General features: G+C 44.7%; 1 long non-coding RNA gene across 1 annotated transcript; it reads right to left on the bottom strand.

The window, feature by feature from the left end:
• Positions 1-4,398: 4,398 nt before the first annotated feature.
• On the bottom strand, positions 4,399-8,764 carry LOC113607362 (uncharacterized). The gene is made up of 2 exons (XR_003427922.1): positions 8,298-8,764; positions 4,399-5,181 (listed from the first exon to the last, which is right to left on the bottom strand). It is a non-coding gene; the product is annotated as an uncharacterized LOC113607362 (long non-coding RNA).
• Between the last annotated feature and the right edge of the window lie 207 nt (positions 8,765-8,971).

The raw sequence follows: 8,971 nt of genomic DNA, 5'->3' as shown, positions 1-8,971 counted from the left end.
ATAAACAGTGTCCATATTCTGTTTGAAGTGCTTTCCTGAAGCTGCCAACCTCCAACTTTTTGTGATCCCCAATTCCCCACTTCTCCTTCTCCAACAAGAATCTTTATTCTTACAGGGCAGCCGCTTAACTAGGTATGAGAGAAAGCAATCTTCCTGAATTAATTCATACTAATGTGTGAATGACTAATCCACACATAATTCTCAAAGTGTTTTTGACATTTTGTGATAATCTTTACTGACCCTAAATAATATCTAGATTTTTTTCAGTCCTCAGTATGAACTGGAAAAAGAAAGGCAATATAGGAAAAGTTTCTATTAGGTTGTAGGTTATGGGTTCCTTGAGGGCAGATACATTCTCATTTTTGGATGCTCAGTTACCTAGCCCAAATGATTGGGTATCTAATCAACATTTATTGAATTGAAAAGAATGGAGTAATTCAGAGAGAGATGATAAGAAGAGGGAGGGAGAGGGTAGAAGAGCAAGGCACGTGAAGGAAGGGGGGAAAAAGAAAAAGGAAGGAAGGAGGGGAAGGCAAGAAAATCAGGAGGGAGAAAGAGAACTAACAGAGCCCAAATTATGGTACGGTTTCTGATTTATTTTGCAGTCAAGGCCCTCAGAGAAACTGTAGCAAGGAGGAATTTATTCCAATAGAAAAGGAAAAAAATGCTTTTGCTCCAGAGTGCCGGCAAGAGAATGGAATCAGGAGATGCCGAGCCCTAAGGATACATATTGATCAAAGCCATAAATTTCTCTTTTCCAACACGATAGAAATGACTCATGACAGATGCCTGGCCACTGTCAATTAGCCTCCCTGAGGGTCTTTTGGACCCAGAGGAATGCGTCCGCGATCATCTAACAAGCAGAGGAACTCAGGAACTAACACTGTTAGGGTTATAAAAATTGATCTCTGTAAATTCAATATAATTAAAGAGTCTGCATTCATCCATAGAAGGCCGCAGTGGAATTTTCCACTGAAGCCAAACTAAAACAGAAACTTGAGAGAAAAGTGGAGGTAAAAAGGCAGGGAGCCAGGACCACCAATTTTCTTTTGGGTTTCAGGAAATAAGAGAAGAAATATTTTTTAGATGCTAAAGAAAAAAAGTGAAGCCGCAGACTCTGGATACAGGGTACCCAAGAGACCAAATGTTCCAGCATTTAGAGAGAAATGGGCTCAGGGACTCTGAGCAATGGAATCCTTGAGCAAGCTGGGCCCAAGAACCAAAGGGAATTGGCATCATCTTTGCCAAGATACACCCCAGTGAGTATAATCTGTATGGTCTGTGATGGGCCTTCTCTAGACAGATCAGAATACTTCTGCTCAGTTCACAGCCAGTAAAACTGTATGTATGTATTATTTATTTATTTTTAAAATTTATTTATTTTATTTATCTATTTTTGGCTGTGTTGGGTCTTTGTTGCTGCGTGTGGGCTTTCTCTAGTTGCGGCGAGCGGGGACTACTCTTCATTGCAGGGCGCGGGCTCTAGGCACACGGGCTTCAGTAGTTGTGGCACACGGGCTCAGTAGTTGTGGCTCGCGGGCTCTAGAGCACAGGCTCAATAATTGTGGTGCATGGGCTTTGTTGCTTCGCGGCACGTGGGATCTTCCCGGTCCAGAGCTTGAACCCGTGTCCCCTGCATTGGCAGGTGGATTCTTAACCCCTGCGCCACCAGGGAAGCCCTAAAACTGTATGTATTTAAATGTTTGCTTCGATGCGCACCAACAGTGAAACCATGGTGCTTGGATTTAGAGTCAAACAAAACCCTGACCCTACCGCTCACTAGTTTTATGACCTTGTTCAAACTACTTAATTTCTCTAATCCTCCATTTCCTCTTCTGTAACGTGGAGAAAACGGTCTCTCTCTCTACCATTTAATAAGTGTTTTCTATTGCACACACTCTTCAAATACAATCTTCTTTATTCTTCACTACCACCCCAAGAGGGAGGTGTTATTCTTGTCTTCTGACAGGTGAGGAAAATGAGGCTTAAAGCGATTGCCACAACTTGCCCAAGGCCACAACTTGCCCAGGGCCACAGAGCTGCTAAGTGTTAGAGCAGGAACTGACACTTGGTCTACCTTCAGAGTCCACAGACTTACACTGGGTGGCATCGCCCCTCCAGCTGTCCTAAGACCGTGCAGCTGAACAGAGGTGAAGATTTCCCATGTTTCTGTTCAAATATAGCTGAAGGAGTACCCTCCTTTCCCCATCACTTCAAGATCTACGAACAAAAAAACAAAAAGTCCTCTCCTGCTTCTTTTTCAGTTAACAGAAGGCACAGAGACTTTTTTTCTGGGTTTGTTTTATCTCAGTGACATAGAATCATCCTAAACCTAAGGATTGGGAAACACAAATCTCAGCCCCCAGGTCTCCAGTGAACAGAATTGTTACAAGGAACTGCCATTTGTCAGGTTTCCTCATTACCCTCCACAGGGCAAGGGCACTGCCAAAGCATGGACCCTGTTTCTGTGGACCGTCAGTGGCTACAACCTTGGGATTCAACCTCTCCAGCTTATTAGGACAACAAATTACACAATACGAGAGCTGCGGGGTGCATTCAGGTGGAAAATGGTCTCTTTTTTATGAAATGATTTAATTAGGAGCCATTTTCCCATCAGCTCAGTTATCAGAGCACAGCCAGGGCAGCCACTGAGAAAAGCACTGGGCCTCTGCCTTCCTGGCATCCTCCGTTCTGCTGCCGCCTCTCAGAGAAGGAGGAAATTGAAACCACTTTAGGAAAGAACAGTTCAAGCTGCGAAAGGAGCAGATCAGGCCTGAGGGCCATTTTGTACAATCTTCCGGGAGTCCACTGTCTCAGGCTGTGATTCCCCTATTTGTAGACTGATTCTCCAGCACAAGGATTTTTCAAGCTCTCTACTTCCTGTGCTTCTCCCTTCTGCTCCTTACCCCCTAGTCATGACCTCCTGCAGCTCTGGTAGCTGAGAAAACAAAATGAATTTCAAAGGGATCCTTGCTGAAAGTGTATAACTCTGAAGGATGTTTGGGGTGGAGTACTAGTGGCAGGTTGAATCAAGTTTGGTCTGTGCTGTCCAGAGGCTGAAAAGTTTCTACAATGGTATTGGAAATCTAATTATATATACATATAAGAGCCTATGTTCCATTCCAGACCAGCACGATTTGGACATTTTTGGTGCACTGCCATTACATTTTCAGCACTCAAATATACAGAATTTGGATCTGTAGAGATGACATGTCACTCTGTATTACAGATTGGCGCCTCCATCCCCCCTCTCACAGACTTGGGAATTAGCAGGGCATGAGTCTCCCAGACACCAATAGGCATTTTTTTTCTTTGCAATTTCCTAGAAGGAATGAGGTAAAGATGAGGTTTAGGATTAGTGACCGCAAAAATGTACATCAGTGTTGAGAGGATCAGAGCTCCATGAGTTTAGTCTGGAAGGAATTCACGGAGAAAGTGATCTTTGAAAGTGGTTTGAAAATATTTGACAGATCTGTGGCTCCCTTTATGCATATTTAAACTTCTTTTTACCCAAGAAAACCCAATATTCGCAATTCTTTCTGCTCACTTATGGAATGTAGCATACACATGTAATCTTTTAAAGGGATATATTTGTTCATATTGTTGTAAGAAAGTATTCCTTTTCGTTTGGTGTGAGGTTGTGATGGCATATGAGTAATGCCTAGAGCAGTGTTCATCAAAAACCAAACTGAGCTGAGACCTTTTACTGGGTTGTAAAGTCAACTGAGTGGGTCATGACCAGCACTTTTTTTTTTTTTGCGGTACGCGGGCCTCTCACTGTTGCGGCCTCTCCCGTTGCGGAGCACAGGCTCCGGACGCGCAGGCTCAGCGGCCATGGCTCGCGGGCCCAGCCGCTCCGCGGCACGTGGGATCTTCCCGGACCGGGGCGCGAACCCGTGTCCCCTGCATCGGCAGGCGGACTCTCAACCCCTGCGCCACCAGGGAAGCCCATGACCAGCACTTTTTAAAAGGTGATAATCGAATGGAGGAGAAAAGAACAGAAAACATCAGTTTAGGAATTTAGGTGTGCTCTTGCATGCACACTGGGTCACAGTATAAAATGCAGTTCTTACAGCTCTGAAGGCAGCATTGGAAGACCTAGGTTCTAAATTTGGTTCTTCTATCAACTAACTATGTGACTGAAAGCAAGTACTGAATAACCCTTCACTAAACTTGCCATTTAGCATCTGTAAGATGAAGGGCTCTGGTAAAATTCTAAGCTTCAGTGAGTCCATAAGATATGAAAAATATACATTTATTCCTGCACAAATGTACTGCATCCCAAAGTCAAGTAGAAATGGGTTGAGGGTGTTTTCAATTATCTGCACTGTTGCTCCTCCAATGACATACATGTGGCCATTGAAGACTTGGCTAAGATAAGACTTTGGATCCTCTAGCCACACTGTCAAAGGCATGCTGAGTTTATTGCAGGTTTTATGGAAAGGATATATCAAGTCATGATGACATTTTAGAAATAAATATGTCAAAGACAGAAATCTTGGCACAATATCTTGCTTGTGGTCTAAGCATCTCCTCTACCAACACTTCATCTCCCTGAAAAAAGAAGCATAACAAGAAATACAAAGCTTTGTGGAGCTGGGGACGGTGCCCCGTGAGGGTTGACACACACTCTCGCCACTGTTTCCCATTTATATGTAATGTCGCGGACGCATTCCAAAATGAGAGGTTCCCTTCACGTGTTCTGTACCCTAGGCTACTCCTCACCTACAGAAAGTCTGACTTTCACCTCCACTGGCCGCCCCTCAGGCCTCAAGTGCCACCTGTCATGACATTGCTCTGTGGACCAGTCCCAGCCTGAGTCAGGACTTCTCTGAGAAATCATGACCATCGGTTCTCACAGGAATGCACTTCAGGTAGTCCAGCCGATTTTCTGTATATCCTACACGTGTGACATGGCAAAGTCCTTGAACCCGGTCCCCTCTATCCTCTGAAACTGAGATGTAATGGAACTTGATTTGTCTCGATAACTGATTATAGCACAATTATCGCAATAATTGTAATGTTTTGTAATTATGTAATTACTTGATTATCTCTTTCATTACCCTGTGAATAACTTGAGGTGTACAATTTAGTCATTATATCGTTAGATTCCCCTACAGCATGAGCACCTCCTGGCACATTCTAGGCTCTTCATAAATGCAGCTGAAATTCAGTTCATCACTGGGGAAGACAAAAGAAAAGATGTTATCTAAAAAACAAGTAAACTGGTGGTGTTCTTACATTTGGGATCTTACATTTAAATGTATTGGTGTCTGGTATCGAAGTAATTCACTTCTAACCTAAAGGAACTGTTGAAACTTAAAGAGACTTTGGAGACCACCTAGACCAAGGGTTGACAAACTATGGCCTGCGGGTCAAATCCAGTCCACTGCCTGTTTCTATAAATCATATTTTGTTGGAATGCAGCCATATGGTGTCCATACGTAGCTGCTTTTGTGCTACAACTGCAGGTTTGAGTCGTTATGACAGAGACTGTATGACCCGCAAAGCCTAAAATATTTATCTGGCCCTTTACAGGAAAGGTTTGCCGACCCCTGATCTAGACAGAGCACCACTCTGATTTTACACGTGAGGGCAGTGAGGCCAGGGAGAGGAAATGACTTGCCCAGACTTGTTAACAACACAGTTGACATGATGCTCTGGGTCTCCACTGCCCTGTATCTCTTCTTCATTACCTCACTTTTTCTTCACCTGAGTAACAAGAGCTCACTTTAGAGATATGAGTCAGAAGAGGTAGGAAACTGTCCCGTGTTCCTCTGCTTTGCCAGGGAAACATTCCTGAGCCTCTCAGAGCTGCCGGGTGATGTCCTATTTTCCCATGTGTGTCCATTTGAAGGAGTAATGGGGTCTCAGCCTGAACCTGAACTTTGTCCAGCCTGGATTCAGACAAACTTGGGCGTGTTTGGAGAATCATAGCACTGGGCCTCCTAAGAGGGCTTTCCCATGAGTCTCCCAGGAAAGAGTTCATCTTATGGAGCAAAGGATAAGTCCATGTGGGAGGAGGAGAGACACGCAGATGCTTCTCCCTCCATGCACTAAGGACACCTGCCTGAGTCCTAGGATGAAAGGCTGCAATAAGGAAAGAATTAAAACTAAGTGAGCAGTTCCACAGCACCTGGCAGGGGCAAGGAGGGCGTAAGACAGGGGATTTGTGGGCCTGCAGTTGGGGGCTTCGGCACAATGAGTGGTGGTCTGTGGTTGCCTCCAGGTGGCTTCAAGGGCATAAGCGAGCTCTCTGATAGACCTCAGCCCAGCAGGCTGGGGCACGACTGGAAAAAAATGACCAGTGCTAGTGATAACCCAGAGGACTCTTCTATGTGTGCATGTGAGACGCCCCTTGGGGTCTCCTGGAACCATCAGGGAGGGCTATGACGAGGCTGGAGGGTTCACAGCAAAGGGGGCTGAACAGGTGAAATGCTATTGTTTTTATCCCTGGCTGGTAGAGCAGGTGGCACTGACAGTTAGCAGTGCGAATCCCCTCACCCGTCTCGGCTGGTGTTAGAGCACCGCAGAGGGCGAGTTCGGGCTCTTCCCAAGCCATATCCTCGGACGCGGACAGTTCCGCCTCTGAAGCTCTGTTGCTGAGTTTATTAATCCTGGTTCAATAGGGCGGGGATAAACTCCAAGTCATCCAACAAGCAATTCCCTCATTGTCAGATACCACTGCCTAAAAATAGTCAATGTAGTTGATGGTATTGGCACAGCCAACCTAAACTTGAGTGGGATCCAAAGGAATGGCTTTTGGCCTGTGAGGGAAAAAGCAAAAGAAAACAAACACTTGCTTAACAACTGTGATTCCCATCCATAGTAGGAAATATTGGCTTACAAATATTGGCTTGTAAATAGGGCTTAAAATAAGTCAGACAGAGAGAGGTAAGTCTCTTCATTCCACATGGGTGGTTACTGCCATGAACTAAAGACCATGGACGGAGGTGTGAAAATGGCAAAAGAGTGAGGGCAGGGAAAGTAGGCAGGGTCTGCAGTTTGGGTTAGATAACTTCTGAAAACCATTTTCTAGGCTTACCTGTGATCATGTGTGGTGACTTTATTTGTAGGCAAATGGTATCTTATAAGGAGTGAAGCTGTGTATTAAGAAAAATTACCTAGGGACTTCCCTGGTGGTGGTCCAGTGGTTAAGAATCTGCCTTCCAATGCAAGGGACGCGGGTTTGATCCCCAGTCGGGGAACTAAGATCCCACATGCCATGGGGCAACTAAGCCCGTGCCCCACAACTAGAGAGCCCACGTGCCACAACTAGAGAGAAGCCTGTGTGCCGCAGCGAAGAGCTTGTGTGCCACAACTAAGACCCGACGCAGCCAAATAAATAAATATTTAAAAAAAGAAAAATTATCTAAAACTTAGAAACAAGACAAAAAAATATTACACATGCCATTTAATGTCATGCCATCACATTGTCTAACAAGCCCACCTAAGGATCATCTGATGCTCAAAGAGAGGTAACTTATAGTTAGACTTACTAATTACTAATGATTTGGGCCCAGACTCTGTAAAGTTAGATGTTAACTTGAGAATATGGCTAGGCTACAAATGACGTCTATTCAGTAGAAATGCAAATGAATTCTTTCAGAAAGAAAACATAACCTCAAAGGGTCTGATCTTGTTGCCATATATGACATTAACTAGTTATATCTTCTTTGCGAACCTACTTCCACATCCTTTCTTTTAAGGATCATATGAAACAGTCCCTTGTATCCTCCTTTGATTGACTGGGCTTTGTCATCCTGCTGATTCCCTCACTAACGAATTAGATAAATCTTTGACTACATGTCTGTAGGACAGTCATGTTTTTTAACATTTTATAGAACCCCACCCCCACCAAAATTCACTGCGGGCTTCCCTGTTTATAATTATCCATCTTATTCTCTGTGCATCATAACGACTTAGACTCAGCTGGCAGATTAGACAGTCTTTTTGTTTTTCAAAAAATGAAAGTTCCTTTTGTTTCTACTTTGAAGCTGATTCACTTCAGCAAGTTGCTTAGTGACCTTTTGGGCCCAGCGTTGTACTGGTTACTCCATGAATTACAGAAGATAGGTCAGAGCCCTGTCCTTACATATCTTACAGATGAACTGGGAAGATGAATCTTACGCATTTTTTAATAGTCATCTACATTGAGACATTGCTATGATATGCTCAGACCAGTTAGCTACCTGGAGCTCTGAGGCTAATCTAATTTTATTCTAGGATCTAGAAAAAAAAGGTAGCAAGAAAGATGAGTGTAGCTGTAACAAGTTTCTGCCTCTCTTGGCTCTCACCCAAACTAATCGGCCTCAGAGATTGATTTCCCCTCCAGCCAGCATCTTGTTCAGCATTTCTGCTCATCATGCTTCTGGCACTGCTTCCTCAGAGGACTGTCCATCATTCCTAAACCATCGCTGGTTCTCTTGATAAATCAGCAGACAGATGCTGGGGATACAGGATGGAAATTCAGAAAATATACTTGATTCACAGACTCATTCCTCCCTTCTTGTTACCTTGCTTAGCCTCTCAATCAGAGAGAATCATCAGGCAGTGTGGCAGTGAACCAGGAGGAGTGTGTATTTGTGTCTGTGTGTGTGTGTGTGTGTGTGTGTGTGTGTGTGTAGGGTGGGGGTGGGAGTACTTGGACGAAAAGTGAGAAGATTCCTGGGATGAATTTAAGGGAAGAAAGCTTCTAAATGGGGTGTCCTCTAACGCCTCTGAATTTTTTTTTGCGGTACGCGGGCCTCTCACTGTTATGGCCTCTCCCGTTGCGGAGCATAGGCTCCGGACGCGCAGGCCCAGCAGCCATGGCTCACGGGCCCGGCCGCTCTGCGGCATGTGGGATTGTCCTGGACCGGGGCGCGAACCCGTGTCCCCTGCATCGGCAGGCGGACTCTCAACCACTGCGCCACCAGGGAAGCCCTAACGTCTCTGAATTTTTATAGGCCTGTCTTTGAGAAATATTTTA

This window comes from Aethalodelphis obliquidens, unplaced genomic scaffold, assembly GCF_003676395.1.
Source record: "Aethalodelphis obliquidens isolate GAN/ISIS:26980383/991018 unplaced genomic scaffold, ASM367639v1 scaffold48, whole genome shotgun sequence".
Lineage (NCBI taxonomy): Eukaryota > Metazoa > Chordata > Mammalia > Artiodactyla > Delphinidae > Aethalodelphis > Aethalodelphis obliquidens.
Note: the sequence above shows the minus strand (reverse complement) of the source record. Positions and strands in the feature narration are given on the sequence as shown.